Raw genomic sequence first — 23113 nt, forward strand, 5'->3', positions numbered from 1 at the left:
TATCTCCAGCTTTCCTATTGCCTATAAACAAAATGCGGAAAACATTCTAATAAGAGCCCTTTTTAGTGTTATTCACATACTAAAAACATCTCTGAATGATGTGGCCAGAAGGCCTATCTCAAATAGGGAAAATTCTCTCTTTTATACTCAGGGATTGTTTGTAGAGAAAGTCTATATCATATGGAATATCGGTAATGAAAGTAAAAGAATAACAGAGCCAGTTTTTGATGTTTGCACTGCAATTTGGGGCAGTGTGATAAAGTCAGGAAGATTGCTCTCTTCAGTGCCTCATTGAGCCTGCATCCTAATGTACTATCTTTGTACATGAAAGCACAACCACTCGTCCAACATTAATAGGACATGCCCTTTTCTGTCCTTTCTTGGTCATAATGGAAAAGACACTATCTTGATGCTCAGGAGACCTGCTTAGACCACTAAGATCTCTTAGTGACTGTGTGCCCTTGGGCAAGTTGCTTCATTTGTCTGGACCCCAGTTTCCTTACCTGAAAATTGCTTGTCTGTAGATGAATTAGACATCATCTAAGGTTATTCTTACTAAAACGCTGTGCTTTCAGTGGTGATGGATTATCCTTGGTCCATGTGCCTCTGTACTGGTCTCCATGGATCCAGAGATAGGAGTTGGGGAAACCAGTTCCTGGAGTCATGGTGCAGTCAGAAGGCAAGAATTAGAGGTAAGCAGACAGGCTCACAGGGGAATCAAGACCTTTGCCCCCTTCGTGCTCTCAGTTTTGATGAGCCTGTGTAGCTAAGGATAGACTGACCCTTTCGTTTTACCTGACCCGTGTTTTATTCTATTTCCTGCTTGGAGAGGAGGGCGTTGGGGATGCTGAGAAGAATCTTAAAGGTAAAAGCATCTGGAATATGATCTTGATGTCTAAAATAAAAATTTACCTTTGTTTAAAGGAAACAAAGGAAGAGTTCTTTTCATCTTATTTGACTTAGAAAAAAATTGTGACTTTTAAATGTCAATTTTTTTTTGCTTTAGTTAGGTTTTTAAAATTTTTAATTTAAAAAGTAAAAATATTAACAAATATTATTTAAAATTCAAACAATATGCAAAAGATATAAAGTAAAGAAAAATTTTCTCCATTCCCACTAGCCAGAATTATCTACTATTAACACTTTTATCTGTGTACTTCCAGACATTTTTCTATGGACACATCAATGTAATTATTATATATGTACCTCTTTTTTTGCTTTAAAAATTGAATTATTTGGATCTTCTCTCTTTTTTCCTTATTAGTCTAACTAGCAGTCTATCTATCTTATTAATTCTTTCAAAGAACCAAGTTCTGGTTTCAATGATCTTTTGTATGTTTTTTTTGCATCTCATTTTCATTCAGTGTAGCTCTGATTTTGGTTATTTCTTGTCTTCTGCTAGCTTTCAGGTTGGTTCACTCTTGCTTTTCTAGTTCTTTAAGGTGTGGTGTTAGGTTGTTAATTTGAGATCTTTCTAACATTTTGTTATGAGTATTTAGCACTATAAACTTTCCTCTTAACACACCTTTAGCTGTGTCTTAGAGATTCTGGTATGTTGTATCTTTGTTTTCGATAGTGTCAAAGAATTTCTTGATTTCTGCTTTAATTTCATTGTTTACTCAAAACTCATTCAGAAGCAGGTTAATTTCCATGTAATTGTATGGTTTTGAGTAATCTTCTTGGTATTGATTTCTGTTGTTATTGCACTGTGGTCTAAGAGTGTGGTTGGTATGATTTGTCTTTTTGAGTTTGCTGAGAATTGTTTTATGACCGATTGTGTGGTCAGTTTTAGACTATATGCCATGTGCAGATGAGAAGAATGTATGTTCTGTTGTTTTGGGGTGGAGAGTTCTGTAGCTGTCTGTTAGGACTATTTGGTCAAGTATCGAGTGACTATAAAGACACGTGGACATGTATGTTCATCACAGCACTATTCACAATAGCAAAGACATGGAATCAACTTAAATGCCCATCAATGATAGACTGGAAAAAGAAAATGTGGTACATATACACCATGGAATACTACACAGCCATAAAAAAGAATGAGATAGTGTTCTTTGCAGCAACATGGTTGGAACTGGAGGTGATTATCCTAAGTGAACTAACACAGGAACAGAAAACTAAACACAACCATGTTCTCATTTATAAGTGGGAGCTAAACCATGAGAACACATGGACACAAGGGAACAATAGACACCAGGGCCTACTTAAAGGTGGAGGGTAGAGGGTGGCAAGAGGGTGAAGATTAAAAAAGTACCTGTCGGGTTCCATGTTTATTACCTGAGTGATGAAATAATATATACATCAAACTCCCGAGACTTGCAATTTATCTATAGAACAAACTTGTACATGTACCCCTGAAACTGAAAAGTTTTTAAAAATTGAATTATGCTGTAAATATGATTATGCAAACTGATTTTTTACTTCAGTGTCTTTCATGGATATTTTTCCATGAATATTTATAGATCACAGCAAAGTACATGCTCATTAAAAATAATGCCTGGATTTGTTTGTATAACTGTATAGACATATTAGATCATATATGAAAGCAGTAACTCTGCAGACAGTGTCACCACATTGTAGCACATTTCATCTTTCTATTTTAGGAATGTCAGTGAGGACTAGTCATATTCTAGGCATCCCAGTGTTACTTTCCCTGAACATTTTCATAACGTGAGCCCCAGAATGAAGATAACCTTCCTTATTCTTAAAGGTTTTCTTCCTTAAGGCTTCTTTTAGCTATTTTGATGAATTGTCAATAAGTTGATATGATATGTAACCCTTCTCAGATTTTATATTTGGATTTGTTTAACTTTACTTAATACTTATATAGTGCTTACTTGTATCAGGTAGAGTTTTAAACATACCAAATTTAAACTCGTTTAATCCTTCTAACAACTGTATGAGATAGTTATTACTAGTGTTATCCTGTTTCAAATTCCTTGTGATTCTTCTATATAAACAATCATGTTATCTGCAAATAATGGGAATCTTACTTCTTTCTTTTTAATCTTTATGCCTTTTACTTATTTTTCCTGCCTTATCGCACTGGCAAGGACCACCAGCACAGGGGTGAATAGAAGTGTTGATAATGGACATCCTTTCCCTGTCATTGATCTTAGGGGAAAATCATTCAATATTTCATCATTAAATGTTATTTTTAACTGTATATTAAAGAAAGATCTATTTATTTTTAATTTGATGAGAGTTTTTAAAAAATCACAAATTGATATTAAATGTTGTCAAATGCTGTTTCTGAACATATTAGTAAGAGGTACATATTTGTTCTCTTTTATTCTAGTGATATGATGCATTACATGGGTTGATTTTTAAATGTTAAAACAGTGTTACATTCCTGAAATAAACTCTACCTATGATGTAAAAACTCTATTATGTAAAAAGAATGATTGTCCTTTTTATTGATATATATTGCTAGCTTTGATTTGCTGATATTTGCTGATAATTGTTAAGGATGTTTGTGTCTATGTTGATAGAAATTTTTTTCTTATAGTGTTTTCATCAGATTTTGGTATCAGGATTATGCTGGCTTCATAAAATCAGTTGGGGATTGTCCCATCCTCCTTCATGTTCTGAAGAAGTCATGTAGGATTGATATTATTTTTTCCATAAATATTTGATAGAATACCATGAAACCATTTGTACTGGAGTTTTCTTTATGAGGATTTTGATAACACATTCAATTGCTTTAATAGATATGGCACTATTAAAGATTTTTAATTTCATCTTGTGTCAATTTTGGTAAATTGTATTCTTGAAGGAACTTGTCTGTTTAATCCAAGTGTTCAAATGTATTGACATAGAGTTGTTTATTATGGTTATTATCTTTTCAGTGTATCAGAATTTGCAGAGATATCTCCTTTTCAAAGAACCAACTTTTTTTTTTTTTAATTTTTCTGTTGGCTTTCTGTGTTCTATTTCATTGATTTCTGACTTAAAATATTCCTTCCTTCCTTCTCTTTACTTTGGGTTTAATTTGTTCTTTTTTTCTAGCTTCTAAAGATGGAAACTTGGGTCATTGCTTTTATACCTTTCTTCTTTTCTGTTATAAACATTTAAAGCTATAAATTTCCTCTAAGCATTGCTTTGTTTTCTACAGATTTTGATATGTTGCATTTTCATTATCATTCCGTTCAAAATACTGTGTATTTCCCCTGTGATTTCTTCGCTGGCCCATGGGTTCTTTAGAACTCTGTTGTCAGTTTCCAGGTATTTTTGAGTTTCCTACATATCTTGTTGGTATTGATTTTTGGTTTTATTAAATTGTCAGAAAACATATTTTTTAGGATTTCAGTCTTTTGAAATTTGTTTAGACTTATTTATAGCACACTAGGATTTTCACTCAGTACCTTTTAATAACTTATATTTCTCTGTCGAGATTTCTTTATATTTACCAAGGTATTCCTATCTTGGTAAATCTGTCATGCACACTTGAAAAGAATGTGCATTCTGCAGCTGTTGGGTGTAGTATTTTTTAAATGTCAATTAGGTCAATGTAGTTAGTTGGTAGTGATGTTCAGGTTTTATATGTCCCCACTGATTTTTTTGTTTTATTCTAACAATTATTGAGAGAACAGTATTAGAATCTCCAAGTATGATTGTAGATTTGTCTTTTTCTTCAATAATTTTTTAAATTTTTTGCTTTATAGCATTTTGTTATTAGGCATGTATGCATTTATTATTTTTATTTCTTTTAGATGAATTACTCTTTATCATTATAAAATTCACCTTTTTTGTCTGGTGATACTCTATTGCCTTCAAATCTAATTCATAGGATATTAATATAGCTACTGTGGCTTTCTTATGCTTTCTCTTTTCATGGTGTATATTTTTCCAAGCTTTTATTTTCTATCTGTTTCTTTGTATATAAAAGGTATAGAGAACATATAGATGAATTTTGCTTTTTTTATCCATTCTGACAATTTCTGTTTTTAATTGGAGTGTTTAGTCCATTTACATTTAATGTAATTATTTATATGATTGGATTTAGGTTTACCATTTTGCTATTTTTGGTGGTGGTGTTCCATCTGCTTTTTTATTCCTCTCTCTTCCTTTCTTGCCTTATTTTGGATTAATTGGATTTTTAAAATAGAATTCTACTTTAGTTTGATTCCCTAGGAAACAGATACCAAGACTAAGTTATAAGTACAAGAGCTTTATTTGGTGCAATGCCAACAAAAATAAAGAGGAGAAAGAGAGAGAGTTTGTTACCCATGAAAGGGGCAGAAGGAAGGAGGATGAAAGAGAAAGAGCCTCAGACTGCAGCACAGTTTTGAGAATGTCTCTGCCAGCCCGATGGAGAGTATTGATGCAAAAATTGTTTGTGAACAAGTTTTGCATTGGGCAGAAATGATGGGCCTCCCTACCATGCTTATCATTGACTAACTTTAAAGAACATAGCTTTGATTCGCTCACAATAGATCTAAAAATCACTGCAGTTGGATGCTGTCAGCTAGCTGCACTCTTCACAGCTGATTGGCAAGTTTCTTCTAGAAGGGAGAACCTTCTAGAAGTAGATCTTTTACTTCTAGAAGTAGGCACCTTCGTGGCTGCCACAAATTCCACTTTAATTTTTCCATTGGCTTTTCAATTGTATCTCTTTGCATTAATTTTTAATGGTTGCTCTGGGGATTACCACATCTATTAACTTTTCACATTCCACTTAGAATTCATATTATACTGCTTCATGTCAAATACTGAACTTGGAAATGGTATAATTCCATTTATTGCCCCCCCATCCTTTATGTTATTGTTGATGATATTACATCTTAGTCTATGTTATAAACTCCAAAATACAGTGTTAGAATTTTTATGTCAATGGTTGCCTGTAATACAAGTAATATTTTTGAAGTGTGTGTGTCTGTTTTTCATATTTCCCCACATATTGATATTTCCAGTGATCTTCTTTCCTTCCTATAGAGCTGGCTAACCATCTGGTGTCTTTTACCTTCATCCTGGAGAGCTTTCTTCAATGTTTCAAGTAATGCAGGTCTGCTGCAGATTAAGTGTTTTAGGTTTTGTTTTTCTGAAAATGTCTTCATTGGCCTCCAGTGTTGAAGAATATTTTTGTTGGATATAGAATTCTATCTTGACAAATAGAATTCTAGCTTGATAAGTGTTGTTTTCCTGTTGGTATTTTAACGATGTCATTCCATTATCTTCTATTCTTTGTGAATTTTGATGGAAAGTTACTACTAATATAGTTTTCTCCTATATGTAGTATGCCATTTTCCCCCTGGTTGCTTTTAAGTTTCTCACTTTATCTTTGAATTTTAATAGTTTGAATATGATATGCCTTGGCATGGATTTTTGTTTTGTTTTTTATTTATCTGGTTTGGGGTTTGCTGAGAATCTTGATTTTTTAAGTTTATATCTGCTTTTTAACCAAATTTTGGAAAATTTGAGTTATTTCTTTAAATATTTTTTCTGTCTATTCTCTCTCTTCTTGTCCTTCTGGAATTCCAGTTATACATATGCTGTTATATCCCATTGATCCTTAAGGCCTTCTTCATTAAAAAGAAATTTCTGACTGGGCCTTGGCCTTAGATGAAAAGTTATAAAAATTGGGTAATTTATCAAGTGCCATTCTTCTAAGTGTCAGCCCCCCACCACCTTTATATCTATGCCTGTTCTCAGTCAGTCTCCACTGCCTTCAGATAATTTTGTTATTGTTTTTAAATATTTTCTCCAGGACTTAGAATTGTTATCTGTGGGAGGACTGGCCTGATATAAATTACTTTCATGACTAGAAGCAGAACTCTATTATCCCACTTTACAGGTGAATTTAAAATACACATGCACACACCCACACACCCACATACACAGAGTGAGTCTTAGTACTTTACCCAAAGTCATACAGCTGGTAAGTGGCAGAGCCATGATTTGAAGACAGGCAAATCCAAGTCTTAGGATTTCTTCCAATGGGAGCTTTTAATGGTGTGAATTTTCAGGGCAATGGAAGGAAGTCTATGAAATGTTCTGGAGCTTATGGGGCCTTATGGTGTCAATTCCATATGCACCAGACTCATCCCAAGATCTCATTACTCAGTGGATGCTTCATGTGTCTTTGGGTGTATACATTATTTGAGACACAAGTTTATATACAAGTTGCATTCAAGGATCATGAGCTCTTGGTTAACTACAAAGTAGATCTTTAGTTATGAAAATCCCATATTTTCAGAGGCTTGGGCCATCTTACATAGAAACTGGTGAAATAGGCCAGGCATCTTGGTTCATGCCCATAATCCCAGCCCTTTGGGAGGCTGAGGTGAGAGGATCACTTGAGCCCAGGAGTTTGAGACCAGCCTGGGAAATATGGCAAAGCCCCATGTGTACAAAAAGTACAAAAATTAGCCGGGTGTGGTGACATGCCTGCAGTCCCAGATACCTGGGAGGCTGAGGTGGGAGATCACTTGAACCCTGGAGAGTCTGAGGCTGCAGCGAGCCATGACCTACATGAACTACGGCTGTGCTCCAGCCTGGGTGACAGAGCAAGACCCTGTCTCAAAAAAATAAATAAATAAATAAATAAATAAATAAATAAATAAATAAATAAAAGAAGTAAACTGCTGAAGTTTATTATGTGATTCTTTTAGTGACTAAAATAAAGAGAACTTTTAGAGGACGATAATATCTACCGTAATGTAATGAACATATATGAGTTATTTGTTGAAAACACTCAGAACCACAGTTATGGATAAATGGTAAACTTTTAAAAATGTAATTTAGCTGATGTGAGTCATGACTTTCAAAGCCTAATAACAGGACCAGGCTTGAGCAATTCTTGTTTTTGAGTTTATGCTCCTTCTTGACTGTTTCCCTTTTTCCCCTTTAGCCTAAGTCAGTTTGAATTAACATTCATCAAATGATTAATTTCATCTTATTCCTCTTAATCCTTGATTTTATCTTTATGATGTATTTTCAAAGTCTGGCTTGCTCTTATTGATTTTGTCATAGTTCATAAGCTGATTTGTAGAGTAGTGAAATCGTGTTCATGTATGTTACTTTCAAATTGAAGGAGAAGCCCTGTGTATGTGCTCCTGGAATTCTCTAGGCATCCCAAACCAGTGCTCAGATACCATACTCCAGTGACCGGCCCATAAAGAGCAGGGGCTCAATACTTGATTGACTGATGGTTCTGAATGCCAGCCAGTCAGCTCTGGCAAGGTGGGCTTATCTTCCTAGTGAAATAAAACTGAGTCATTGAAGGCCATGATAAAGATTTTGGCTTTCATCCTAAGAGTAATGGGAAGCTATGCAGAGTTTTAAGCAGCCAAGTGACAAGCCTAGATTTAAATGTTTAAAATAATTTCTCTAGATGTTTGTGGAGCAGTTCAGTATAACCAAGTTTTAGAACATAGAAATCAATATATGTTTTTAAAGTTTACCCAAGGGATATAATCTAAGAACTGATACCCTGGATGGTCTCTAACCAGCCTCTTAAGTTATTTCTCCTGACTGAAATTTTGAAAAACGCTGAGAAGCATAAAGTTTGAGATTACCTTTTTCTGTTTTTGGGGGGTGGGTTTGGGAAGAACCTGAAATGTGAGTATTTTGCATTTCTGATGAGACATTTTATTTTATAATGAAAAATTGAAGAAATGCAAATGTCAAGGATTAGGGAAATGAATATATAAAGCTATTAAAAATGACAAGTCTGTATATTATGCCTACATGAAAATGGGTATGTTAAATTTGTTAATTTTAAAAAGCAAAATTTAAAATGCAATAACATGTTTAAAATTATGAAAACGATCATGTATTCCCTTAACAGAATACACAAAAATAGAGATGAAACTTGGTATGCTTTATTATCCATCAAATTCTGTTGCTTAACAGTTGTTTAAAAGTCTTGCTGAATAAAATGAGAAAATAAACCTAATATTACTTCAGTAATCATCGTAAATCTGAGTTTAAAAAGCATTGAGATGCTGCTAAGGCAGCAACATTTTCAAGAGATTAAAAACTTTCATATGAAAATGTACTCTGATATATTTCTTCTTCTCAAACATTTGTGGAAGTTGAGAAAATTTTAAACATTTTTTTTTTTTTTTCTGAGACGGAGTCTTGCTCTGTCGCCCGGCCTGGAGTGCAGTGGCCGGATCTCAGCTCACTGCAGGCTCCGCCTCCCGGGTTTACGCCATTCTCCTGCCTCAGCCTCCCAAGTAGCTGGGACTACAGGCGCCCGCCACCTCGCCCGGCTAGTTTTTTTTTTTTGTATTTTTTAGTAGAGACGGGGTTTCACCGTGTTAGCCAGGATGGTCTTGATCTCCTGACCTCGTGATCCGCCCGTCTCGGCCTCCCAAAGTGCTGGGATTACAGGCTTGAGCCACCGCGCCCGGCCTTAAACATGTTTTATAGAAAGGAATTGACAGCTCATGAATTAAGTACAGCCTTCAGCTCCTGCTTCAAGCTGCTGTTTGTTGATAGCAAGTTGCAACAAGGTTAATAATGATTTGTTTGATGGATTTCCCCAAATTTTTACAGCATTTTATGCTTCTTGTATGCAACTTGCTAAGTCATAGCACTCATAAACCTCATTAAAATAAACATTTAATCATGTGTATATAAAACAAATATTGGTGGAAAAAGGAAGAGATTTCTCAGAAAGAGTCCCCTGAAGGTAAAGTGCACCCTGGGCAGTAAGTGAAGTATCAAGTTGCTCTGTTTTTATAAATAGTGTCGATTCTGAATTCTGGGCTGAAAAACTGGTAAATGACAGCTCTCTCTATATTTCCTGAGGCCATCTACTGTTTTCGAGCATAAATCATAAATGTACCTTTGAACTAAGACAGTCTCGCTGGACCTATCCTTTTGCGACTCTGACTTCCAATCTCAATGGAATATTGAAGAGGAGGCTCGGTAGAATAAACAGTGGAATCCTTGTCCGGGAGTGACTGCCTGGCAGTTGTTTCATGGAAAACAGGGAGGGGTGGGGGACAACAACCCTGCTCTGTTCACTGGCTCTTTAATTTAGATTACCAATGATAAAGCCGGGGCTACGGCTAAAGAAAGGTAGGATGCATACGCAGAAACATTAGTGCTAATATGCTGCAGAAAAGCCAAGATAAATCAGTCCAGCTCTCATACATCACTAAGGGAGAAGCTGATTGCAACTTGACCATGTGCCTGAGTAGTCCCATCAGTGAGAAGAGGAGAACATGGATTTAAAAAAAACTAGAATGTACCCCTAGGGCTCGTGCCGTGGTGGACCTGGGAGAAGTGTCTGGTGTAAGTTTCAGCTTGTTTTATCCATGTATTTAGCAGTGTGTTCACATATACAGGGAGCTTGTTTCTCTTCGCTGTGTTTTCATGGAAGCCTCAAGCATGTTTATTTACAGTAGTAGACTTCATTTTGTATAAATGTAGTATCAACCTAATAAAGTTCTTAACAGAGAACAGTTTAACCCAGTGTTTATCCAGAAGAGAAATGTAAAAAAAGTAATGGTTATCATAACTGTCTGCAGGAAGCCTGTGGGTGAGTTTTGTTTATTTGGGTTTTTTTTTTTTTTGGTTTTGTTTTACGGGGAAGTGAAGGGTTAGAAGAGTAGATCTGAAAGGAAAAACTCAGTTATTTGGCAATTGTTTTGTTTTTTAAATGTATTTGTCACCCAGCATTTCACTCCTCCTGTGGTCTTTTGTTTTGAAAAACTATGTTTAAATATGTAAAGCCAGCCTGCTAGAAATGTATTATATTTTATGACTGGGATGTTTGTATTGTTTCATATCTGTTATTAGACAAAATAATCATAAAGGGTGTTTTCTATGGACCTTTTTATATTCCAAAATTAAGTACAGATGGTAATTTTCAGCAGTTTTAAAAATTTGTCAATTATTTAATTTAGCATCACTTAAGCATCTGCACAAGGAGAAAGCTGAGATGGTACAGAAACTGAATGAGCATTGATTGCTAGTCTGAATTGCATCTGTAAAGTTTTTGCCTCAAATCTCTGATTTCACAGTTTATTTTTACCAAATTAGATTATCATATTTCATTATCGAGACTATGAATGGGTGGAACTCTCTGAGATATCCTACATTTCCCGTTAGAACAGGGCTTAAAGTGCCTGCTGATTGTTGCTCTGAGGGAAATTCTCATGCCGGCTCACCGAGAAGATTGCTTAAATAATGCATGGGCAAGAGCGAGGCAAGATGGAATTTATGGCCCAGACAGTGTGATCAGGCTTTTGTTCAGAGGAGACACTGCTTAAGTGTGAGCATACAGCATACACTGAGGCTCAGGGGAAGGGTGTAACTGAATGAAATTAGTGACCACATGATGCTGTCCACATGCTATTTCAAAAAAAGCCTTAAAACAGTCCATTGATTCTATAGTGTGGTTGCAGGGAGGGAAAAGGGGGGATCTTGAAGTGCCAGTTACAAAAAGAATCCCCTGACCGAAAATTCCATGGGGCAGGCACAGGAAGTGAATGCTATACCAGGAAGATGGTGTCCCTGGAGAGCCTAGGTGTTTGACTGATGAAATGTGGTGTGACAGTCTTGTTAGGAAAGAATAAACCTTGACCAAACTACAGTGTTCTATATGCTATGTCTTCCATCTTGTCCTAATTAGAGGAATATGTCTGCTGAATCTTAATCTGTTTAATTGTTGATAGAGCAGGCATGTGATTTGCTATAAATACACATGAGCATTCATTTCTGAAATAATGGCTGTTGCCAAATATATTAGACCGACAGGAGTGCTGGACTAGGGAAGCTGTGCTGAATAGTTGAGTTTTGGAGGTAATGGACCAGTTGAGAATCACTGCACAGCTGGGCCAGCAGCTGCACCCAGTGCTCTGTCAAGTTTGGCCTCTAATTTCCTTGAACTTGTCCTTGTTTGCCAAAATGATGCACGTAGCAAGAACTTGCTTTAAATGAGCCCACTGCCAGCAAAAAAGACCCTTTTCAAAGAGTCTTTGTCGAAGTGTGTTGTCAATAGCAGCAATGGCCAAATGAGGTATTGATTAGGTGATGGGAAGTTTGAATAATCACAAAAATAAAAACCAAAGACAAAGTGATAGAATGAGGTAAGCTGGCAGGAGATCAGAGTACATTAAAAGGCAGCATTGGGTCATCACTGTCCTAACTAAAGGACATATGGAAAAATCCTATAATAATATCCAGCAATAATTATCTTGTAGTTAGGAAAAAATAAATCGGCCCCTGCAGCTTGGAAGGCAGCCCAGTAATCTCAATGTCTTTTTTCTTAACAGTGTATTGTTCTGATATTCTTTGGGACTGGGTCAGAAGGAAGTGTCAGAGAGAGCATTTTATATTAAGAAGCATCCTATGACTAAACAGTATAATTAGTGGCAAACCAAGCAGAGACAGCAGCAAGGGCTCACCTTCCATTCTCTGGTCCCAACTTCAGCAAGTGTTTATTTAGCATTTGCTGTGTATCTAGCATGTTCTAGATACATGCTCTAACCAACTAGATTAAAAACTCTTTGAGAGCAGACACTTGGATTTATACGTTTCTCTTATAAATCCCATCTCTTGAAAACTATTGCCCTTGATATGATAACGGCAAGTCTGTCTAGTTCCTTAACTTTAAAGGTGTTAAATATTAAACCCTTGTTATGCAGATGCTAATTTTTCTGTTGCAACACAGATCACCCTCCCTTTTCAGATTTGAGGGCTAGTGACTTGAACACTTGCAAGGTAGGTGGTTTGGGACAAAATACCTAACCTCCTGGGAGAGGCAGTTTCCTCCTCTGTGAAATGAAGAAAGTAACATTCATCATACAAGAATTAAGAGAAGAGACGTACCTGGGTATTAGGAGGTACTCTCCTGCTCTCACATGAATTAGCAGTATCATCTGCCCCATGGACTGAGTGTGCAGTGGGGCACAGGGGAGGTGGGGGACTGAGTAGGATGGCAGGAAAGCTGGCTAGAAGGGTGGAACAGTATCTTTGATAAGAATATGACCTGAGACAAGATGGTGCCCATGGGAATGAGGGGGAAAGGATGAATCTGAAATGTGTTTCAAAGGGGAACATGACAGAATATGGCAGCAGATTGTATTAAAATGGGGTGACAAAGAAGAAAGAATCATAGTGAGGAGTGAAAAAATGATGGGTTTATGATTATGGCAAAGTCTGATGTGTGTGTGTGTGTGTGTGTGTGTGTGTGTTCTGTAAAAATCAAAAAGCTAAAACAATACAATCTTTCAGGGACTTATAAACTAAGAAAAGTAAGAGAGAAGAGGAAATTGGAGTGCTCTAGTTAACTTATGTAAAGGGAAAGGGAAAAATCAATAATAAACCAATAATACAGGGCTATTGCTGACAATAGAATGAGAATTCAAAGGAATTGCTTAAAATGGCAAATCTATGTTTGGAGTTCTTCCCAGACAAGACCCACAGTCATCAAATAATAAGGCTCTTCTGCAATCTTGGAACTTATTTAAGTTTTCCTGAGTTAAAAAATGCCACTGAGGGGATACAAATAGTGTCAGGGTTGGGAAGCAAAAAGAGCATGAGGAATGGAAATTCTCAAAATAGCTCGGTTTTAAAGAGGAAATAGGAGCCAAAAGATGGCTAGTCAACCTTTCAGAACGTAACCATTCATTATGATTTGTCAGAGAGTTTGGCAACTGTTATTCCCTAAATAACTTATTGTGATTTTTAAGGAAATTCAAGCAAGAATCAAAATTATACCAAACCCCCAACTGGCAAAAAGGTTGTCTTCCACAAATTCACTTACAAGCCCTTTATAGAACCCTTACAAGCAATGTTGTAAACATATTTAGGCTACTTTTCAATCGTCTGCCCAACCCACCCTAGGGTCAAAGTCACATACAATTGCAATAAAAAATTAATAGCAAAACCACTTTTCTTGTTAATAATTAAAGCATATATAAGCAATACTAAGCAATAACTATATAAGCAGTAAGCAATAATTAAAACATACTAGAAGCTATAATTGCCAGGATAGAAAATATTTTGAATGCTAGTGCTCAGGCTTAACTACAAGATGATATGGGCTGTGACTATTTTAAAATTTGTGTCCACCTTCACTGACTTTGAGACATTGACTTCTTTAATTATGAAAAGTAGGATTTCCTTGTCCTTATTTCAGGCGTATCATAGGTTCTACCTTTACCCATATCTGCCATGATTTGGGTTGTTTTCACAAACTGAAAAAGGAAAGAGAACGAGGATAACATAAAAAGGCGGGTAGTGAGAGAGATACCTGAGGTAGCTAGGGCAAAAGTTAAAAGAGAGGAGAAAGAGCAGGTTTAAGGTATGAGTGAGAAGGAGGTCGAAGGGCAATGAAGAGAGCGCTGGACATTGAACGAGGAACACAAAAAGGTGTGCATGTTGCTCTTGAGGGGAAAGAACACTGGGCTTCATGGCTCCCTGGATCAGCCACCAGGGGGTGCTTCAGCCTCAGAGAAGTTATCTCTTGAGTCTGGGATCCAGCACTTGACTGGGTAGACCTCAGGAACCTCCAGTGTACGTCCCCCGATTTAGGTCCCCCTTGTCTTCACTTCCTTCCCTGTTCAGTTTGGATACCCTGGCCTATCATTTCAATCACCCTCTTGTACATGTTATCGGTTCTCCCAATCATTCATGCAACAAAGAGTTATTGGCCCGGCACATCGGCTCACGCCTGTAATCCCTGCACTTTGGGAGGCCGAGGTGGGTGGATCACTTGAGGCTATTAGGAGTTCGAGATTAGCCTGGCCAGCATGGCAAAACCCCATCTCTACAAAAAAATGCCAAAAATTAGCCAGGCATGGTGGCATGTGACTGTAGTCCCAGCTACTCAGGAAGCTAAGGCAGGAGAATTGCTTGAACCTGGGAGGCAGAGGTTTCAGTGAGCCGAGATCGTGCCACCGTACTCCAGACTGGGCAGTGGAGGAGGACTCTGTCTCAAAAACAAACAAAACAGAAACAAAATCCGAAAGATTTATGGAGTGACTCCTGTGCATTGGACATTGTCGTATTGGATTCTTGGAAATGAATGAAGCAGATCTGTGCCTGCCCTTGTCACCTACCAGGTCCAATACCAACCCTTCCTCAGTCCAGTTGTAAGCTTTCTCTTGCCTCCAGTCAGGCTGCTGAGCACTGCCAGAGAAAACCACACCACTGTCCAGATGGCTTCTGTGGCACATCCATCACCTCCAACCTCACTGGACCCCTCGGCACAACTGTGTCATCCTTACATATTCTCCTAATGCATTTCTATCATTCTCCCCAACATGTATTTGAAGATTTCTACTCTCCTCAAATCCTTGACCAAACCACCTCCTTGGTCACTTTTTGCAAACAGCCTCACCTCTCACCATGCAAGATTTCAGCTTCCTGCCAACAAATCTGCATAACCCAAATAAAACCAACTGCCCTGTGGACAGTTCAACACAGTGAAATCAAGTCCAACTCCAGGAAGCCTTGGAAGGCTAAGGAGGTCTTTACTGAAAGTTTCTTGAGGAGTCAGCCAAGACCAAAAAGGGCACTAATCTTAAAATGTATAGCTAGATTTCCTAAAAATTGTTTTTACATGTCTTTCTCCCCAAAGTCTGGCTCCTGCTCGTGTCCGTTCGTTTCTTCTTGCCCTCTGCCCTCTTCCTCTGTTTCTTCACCAGCTGCCACACTCATCCACCTTGCCTTCTTACTCTGGCCTGCCTTCTCTTATTCCTGCATGGGTAGAGCACACTAGTGTGTCTTGGTGTTGGCCATTCCCCCCACCATCCATTCCTCTTACCTCCATCAGGACAAGTCATAGATGGTTGACTAAGCAGATTATTCTCCTTTTGAGTGAAGGAGGGAGGCATTGCAAATACTGGCAATTATATATACATATATATAAAATATATATATATATATGTCAATTTGTACGCATCCATTTCTAGTCCCTCCGGTTAAGATAGAAGACGTTTTTCCTCCCGTGACCCTTTCACCTGTGTCCTGGACCCCATTCACTCTCATCCTCTTAGAATGCTTACTTTATGCATAATTTCCTCCATTTCTTATATCTTTCACCTTTTCATCCCTAGCGGATCCTTCTCATCTGAATGTACATGGGCTCCAACCATTCCAATTTAAAAGAGAACAAGGCAAAACAAAACCTTCATCTTCCCCTTGTACCCCTTTATCTACTCTATCTCCCCTTTTATAGCCAACCTTCGTAATGGAATTGTCTATTTGTTGTATCCATTTCTTCCCTTCCCAGACACTCCTCAATCCACTGTGATTAAAATTCTACCCCAGCCACTCCACAGAAACATCACTAGCTGAAGTCATCCCCTGCCTGCTTGTTCTGAATGTGAAAGAGAGCCTCAGTCCTTAATTTTTCTATAGCATTCGACATTGTAAATTCCTTTCCCTTCTTGAAATATCATTTTCTTGCAGCTTTTTAGTGCTCTCCTATTCCTTAGTCTCTGTAGGCTTATCTTTCTTTATACACTATTAAAATATAAGTGGTATTCAGGGGCACTCTTCTGACTTTGGGAGAAATGGGGAGATGCCATTCATTGCTGTGGCTTCCATTAATACATACATACTATTGACTCCCATACTTAGATCACCCCGGGCCTCACTTTGGGAGGCAGGATACAGATCCCTTCTGTGTGGAGAGCAGAACTCCAAACTCAATTTGGATTTTAACCCCAGAATGGTGCAGTCTGAGGGTGGGCCTGTTTTTCTGGTCCACACCAATAATTTGCTGAATTACCCTTCTGTTACAAAAAACCTCTCTCAAAACATGTTCCATCACTACCACCACCAATTTTGTTGTGTTGATCTCCTTTGGGGCTGAAATACAGACTTTCTTCTTACATTCTTCCATAGTCTACTGTTTATAGTGTAAACTTCATAGAATTTGTCCCTTTAATTAAGCCAAAATTTTGGAATGCAAAAGTCTTTTCTATTCTATCTCAAAACTGCTTTTTTTTTTTAGACAGAGTCTTGCTTTGTCACCCCGGCTTCCAGGTTGCCAGGCTGGAGTGCAGTGGCACGATCTTGGCTCACTGCAACCTCTGCTTTGCTTCCCAGGTTCAAGTGATTCTTGTGTCTCAGTCTCCCTCGTAGCTGGGATTACAGGCACCCACCACCACACCCAGCTAATCCTTTTTATTTTTAGTGGAGATGGGGTTTTACCATGTTGGCCAGGCTGATCTTGAACTCCTGACCTCAAGTGATCCACCCACCTTGGCCTCCCAAAGTGCTGGGATTACAGGTATGAGCCACCGCGCCCAGCTGAAAACTGCTTATTAAAAATAAAAAAACCTTTGACTGTCTGTATTTTGGATAAATAAATCTATTTAGACATGCAATTGGCTTCTTTGTTTCCTTCAATTTTTTACTGTCCTTGGGGTAACTGAATGATCTCACAGGGGCAATGAGATACAAACTTTTAAATATTTTAACCTACAAAGGAATGGAAAAGGGAATTGAGTTGGTGAGAGGAATCATTCAAGAGAAGAGACTCTTGACCCTTGAACATGAAGGTCCAAGAGAATACCCCTTTGCTTGTCTGAGCAGATTCCTTATCATCTGAAGTGTACCTATCTCACTTTGAAACTGGAAATGATTGGAAGACTCCATCTCATTTTTCAACACTTCATGAGTAAATGGATTTATGATTGGGGATATGGCTGTTTGTTGGACATTCATAATTAAAATGTGGTGAAAGAAAGAACTAAATCCATTGGCCTTGTCCAATTTCATCCTGATTAAATAGGCACAAACTAATGTCCATCCAGGTCACCCTATATAGGTAAAGGAGGTAATGTTTAAGAAACTATTTTGAACCTTTGAGCCCTAACTACATTTTGGAAAAGTTTCATGTGACGGGGAAGTCTGATGATTTGGGTCAGGAAAATAAGTTTTTATATTACCTATTTAACTTCTTTAAAGCCACTTTTTGTAGAAGAACATGGAATATATTTGCATTTCCCAGAGAGGAAGAAAGTAAAACATTTCATAAATTCAAATCATGTCATAGTTAAATTAATCCAAAATTTAACTGTTAATCAATGACAGAGAAATGGAAGAAGATGTGACATGCTTCAGTTGCTGGACTCTTACCATTCAGGCATGCAATTGCATTTTGAACAGATTGGAATCACATGAATGGATTATTGGACCACCTAACAAAACAGGCATCCCAGTAATCAATCTCAGAAATAATAAAGGCATGAATTAAATGTTTTTGATCAATATTCACCCAACTCATATCCTTAATGATAATACTTAACTGAAAGAAAGACCTTTGCTTCAAGGTTCATTTGAAATTCACAGAGAACTCTAAATTTGTTTTGACATCCTAATGCTTCTGCAAAGTATAAGTCCTGTATTTCATTTTGTAGAATTAGAGCAGACTGCATAACATGCTCTTACATAGCACAGACAGTCTCTACTTTTTCATTCCATGTTTTAATAAGAGAAAATGTAATGGGGAAGGGAGACAGAGGGGAAGGAATCTTTGGATTGGGGAGTGGGAGGAAAGAGCCATGTGTACATTTCTCTCCTGTGAATTGTGCCTGTGCCCTCTTTAAAGGTATGCCTCTTGCAGGTAAATTCAAACAATGGAAGTAGCTATCTGTCTGAACCTGACAGTGCTTGTTAATTCAGAGGACAGAATCATAGTTCTAGCTTCATCTTAATTAAGTGAGTTTCTACGGTTTTTCTTCTTCTAAAAGGGGAACATATGTGTTAGTCCATTTGCATTGCTGTGAAAGAATACCTGAGACTGGGTAATTTATAAAGATATGAGGTTTATTTGGGCTCACAGTTCTATAGCCTGTACAGGAAGCATGGTGCTGGCATCTGCTCCTGGTGAGGGCCTCAGGAAGCTTCCAATCATGGTGGAAGATGAAGGGGGAGCAGGCATGTCACATGATGAGAGTTGCAGCAAGTGGGAGAAGGCTGGTCTCAAATTCCTGGGCTCAAGTCATCCTCCCGCCTTGGCCTCCCAAAGTGGGCCTGGCTTCTGGTAGGTTCTCAGTAAGTGTTTGTAGTTTTCATATCTGGAGCCAATTAGAATTTGATCTGAAAACAAAGTTCATATTAAAGAACAAAACTGAATTTTTCCCCATTCTAAGTGAATCTCTAGAATGATTCATTTCCATATCTGTAAAATGTGAAGACTAACCCTTACTTCATGGAGTTATTAGGGGACCTCAATGAGATAACACAGGAAAATACTTCATAAACAATCCAGCTCTATTAAAATAGAAAGTTTATCATGAAAAAAACCAAACCAGAGCCCTTGATAAATTCTTAGTTATTGTGTTATTATTTAATAGCAGACATTTGAGTTTTTAAAAAAATTAATATGTGCTTTTTAAGGAATAATTTTGAACATCTGAAGTTAAAATATTGAAAAATCTCTTTGCTGAAAGTCCTTTCCCTGTGGGTAATTTTATGCCTGATTATATTAGAAAGCACAGGAAGTCCAACATCTTGCATAGAGTTAATGGTAAATTTGGTGTCTTGGGAACCATAGATAGAAAATTGGTTTCTGATATTTAGATGTTTCACCCATGTAGCTGTGTATGGGATATGGGCTGGGAGGGTTTGTCAGCTCAGCCTCTGAGCCATCCACCCTCTCACTGCATTTTGATGATTTTTATTATGCACAACTGTACAGAATTGCTGATATTTCACCCTACTTTTGACCTACAAAAATGGTGATTCAGCCTTAATATATTTCTGTTATTGAATGTGTGTTTGTTTATCTGCTCTGTCTGATATAGACATTTGGGGGGCAGGGAATTGTATATAATAGCTAAAAGGAAGTCCAGAAATCTGAGCTCAGACAATGTAAAATATAAAATGTAGAAGTAAAGTGTCTTTTCATGTGGGCTGCAGATACTATTATTGACATCCTTCATGGAGACAAATGCACTGGAAATCATAGGTGCTTAATAGCTGGTAACGTCCTATGGGTGAACTCCACTCCCGGGAAGTGTGCAGTTCAAACTAGGAGCAATCTGGTAACCTGGGTGTGTGGCAGCACCCCTGAGTCATCTCCTTATTCCTGAGTCCTGCTGCCTTCCTATTAACTCACTTTCCTCTGCTGTTACCACTCTGTGAGTACTGCTGCTTTCACCTGCAGCTTACCCAATTAGGGGGATATAGGGTGTCCCTGTTGCACTACTTTTTAAGCCCCTTTTATTGTAACCCATAGTAGGAATACATTTCACGTCATGACCCAGTACACTATACTGTATTACATATATATGCATATGATCAATCAGTTACTCAATCAATCAAATTCTGTTCTGTTCTCTTCCATTCTATCTATGATATATATCTTGGTAGGCCAGTTCCCAGTTCTGAGAAGCTGTCCATCATGTCTTTTTTGAATGAGGACCCAACTAAACTTGTGGAGACCTTTATGCTTCACAAGAGAGGGGAAAAAATGCCAGCTCAATCTTTAAGCTTTTTATCCCTCTTAAGTAGCTGTGGCCTGTGTCAATTTATATCAGGATTTGTTTTCCTATTCCTGGTTTTGAGAAGCCGCAGCCTTGCAGATAAGCCCCAGACTGGGGCTATGGCTTCAGTAACAAAGTTCTGCAACCCATGGAATTAATTATAGATGGTCATGGCTTCAGTCACGGTGGGATGTTTCAGTTTGACCATGACTATCACCAGAAATACGCTGCTGTGTGCATGGATATAGCCAGGTGAGATTATTTATCTTTATGCTGTTTCCTGCTTCAAATATGACTTTATAATTTTTCCTACCTATAAATTGAGATTTAAATTTATTAAAATTCCTATGCAGAGCCATATAGCTAAATACAGACTATGGATTTTGCTAGGAGAAGCAGTAGCTTGGGAATACTTTGGTTTTGATTACAACTTTTGAAATGTTGTGAAAAGAGGTATAGCACCTTTAATTCAATTTTAAATTTTGGTATAAAACTTGTATATTTATTTCTATTACAATTAAGAAAAATAAACACCACTTGCCTGCCTTAAGTCTCAGATAGTCTGTTTAAATGTGCCTTTTCCAGTGATCCACTGCTTTTAATTCAGAGACCTATATTTTCTAAGGGAGAAAAAAGGGCAGTTTCTTCTCCCCATAGGATTGTTCCATCATTATCAAAGTAGACTGTGTCATATCTGAAATCCTGCTAATCAGACAGGAACTAGAAGCACGAAGCTTTCTTGTTCGGGTGAATTCAGAATGGATTTAGTGTGTTGCTCAAAGGGAAAACTTTTGAATTAACTTGCCTTAGACTTGCACTGATTTTTGAGGTGTGGAGGCCCTCGGCAGAGTGTTTTGGTTGGTATCGGCAGGCTTTCTGCAGTGAGAAAGCTGACTCAAGGGATATGTGACAATCATCGGAGATTTCCTTTCAAGAACTCACAGAAATGCCTCACAGAGCCCAGGGTTAGAGGGAAGGTAGTGGAGGGCAAGGCACAAAATCTGGATTTATCTCAGCCTCTGACACATTTTATATCCTTGAGTAAATCACTTAACCTCTCTTTGACAGGGCCTTCAGTTGTACAATGGAAATAAGGTTCCCATTTCATAGACCTCACTAAAAGGGATATTATCTATTTTGACAAAAAAAAGCAGACTTTTTTTTTTTTTGCACTGAAAGTAATTCTAAAAGAGTTACAACAGTATTTTGAGATGACAGCATTATCAAAATAAGCAAATGACTAGCCAAAGGAAGCATATATTAAATTAGGGTCAATCCTTCAGATTAAAAAAAAATGCATTGGAAGCTGCTATTTTCAAGACACTTTCCAATTCACTTTTAATCCTCCCAGTAGTTCTGGGTGGCAGTTAGTTATTTTCTTATTTCTAACTTTATGAATAACAAAACTGAGGCTCAGAGAAGTTAACCAACTTGCTTGGAGTCACACAGCAAGGAAGTAGCTGTGCCCAGCTTCTAGTCTGATGCTAGTTCCAGCATCCTTTCCATGATGCATCATCTGCCTTTGATGTGGGGTTAAGAGATAATAGTATATCTCAAAACAAACCCACTTTCTGAGAAAACTGAATAATTGAAATACCTATATTTAGTTTCTAAATCATACTTCAGTTTCCAAATTTGCTTTATTCTCTGGAGCTATTTTTCTTTAAGGTATATATTGTATTGTTTCAACATTGCTGTTTCTATCAAATGCATTTGTTAGTTGTTAATGGTTCTTTACTAGTTCTTTTAGCACTGGTTAGCAAAACTCTTCAGAGGCTTATCTGTGACATACTATTATTCCTTTTTAAAATATATGACTGACTCTTGATGAATAATCTTTGCAGCATTGTTATGCCTATTTTCATAATTTACAACTTTTAGGATAAGGCATTCCTCAGTCCAACTGGGTAGTCTGCTAGTTGCCAAGCCCAGGCTAGTTAGATGTTGTGTTTTTGAAATCTCATCTGAGAGGTTGAAAAGTTAAATAGTGACATGGTTTGGCCCTGTGTCCCCACCCAAATCTCATGTTGAACTGTAATCCCTACTTGTTGGGGGAAGGGCCTGGTGGGAGGTGATTGGATCATGGGGGTGGATTTCTCCCTTGCTGTTCTTATGACGGCAAGTGAGTTCTCATGAGATCTGATGGTTTAAAAGTGTGTGGCACTTCCCCCCTCGCTCCCTCTCTCTCTTTCCTGCTCCACCATGGGAAGACGTGCCTGCTTCCCCTTCACCTTTCTCCTTGATTGTAAGTTTCCCAAGGCCTCCTAGGCATGTTTCCTGTACAGCCTATGGAACTGTAAGTCTATTAAACTTATTTTCTTCATAAATTACCCAGTCTCAGATAGTTCTTTGTAGCAGTGAGAGAATGGACTAATACCAACAGATTCCTGTTTTTCCTTCCAGCTTCACAAGCAGTAGTGGTGTTACAAATCCCCTCTCACTTCAGGCTTTCTATGTCTATGAACAGTTCAGACTGACTGGAACTATTTATTGAATACCTCTTACTTGGGTGCATTAGTCAAATGTGATTGATTGCTATAACATACCACCAGCTTAGGAGAAGGAATCAGACTCCTTAATTGAAGATGCAACTTTGGAGGACAGAGTGTAAATCATTGAATACAAAGTCCAATAATTTTCTCACAGTGAATACAATGTGTCTGTGATTGCATTCTCAATACAGCCAGCCAAAGCAGAGATGGCTGATA

General features: G+C 37.7%; 1 protein-coding gene across 3 annotated transcripts in view; it reads left to right on the plus strand.

Annotated features, from left to right (window-relative positions):
- The window catches only part of LOC105514542 (rap guanine nucleotide exchange factor 4), a 233895-nt gene that overhangs the window by 28265 nt on the left and 182517 nt on the right, over nucleotides 1-23113 (plus strand). For 2 of the 3 annotated variants that reach the window (XM_011945960.1, XM_011945963.1), the window contains exon 1: nucleotides 9988-10248. The exons of the other annotated variant lie outside the window; for it this stretch is intronic. The gene's annotated coding sequence lies outside the window, so the exon portion shown is untranslated. Of the gene's footprint in view, nucleotides 1-9987; nucleotides 10249-23113 lie in introns of those variants that run through there. 3 annotated transcript variants of the gene reach the window in all.

This window comes from Colobus angolensis, unplaced genomic scaffold (genome assembly GCF_000951035.1).
Source record: "Colobus angolensis palliatus isolate OR3802 unplaced genomic scaffold, Cang.pa_1.0 Scaffold247, whole genome shotgun sequence".
Classification (NCBI taxonomy): Eukaryota; Metazoa; Chordata; class Mammalia; order Primates; family Cercopithecidae; genus Colobus; species Colobus angolensis.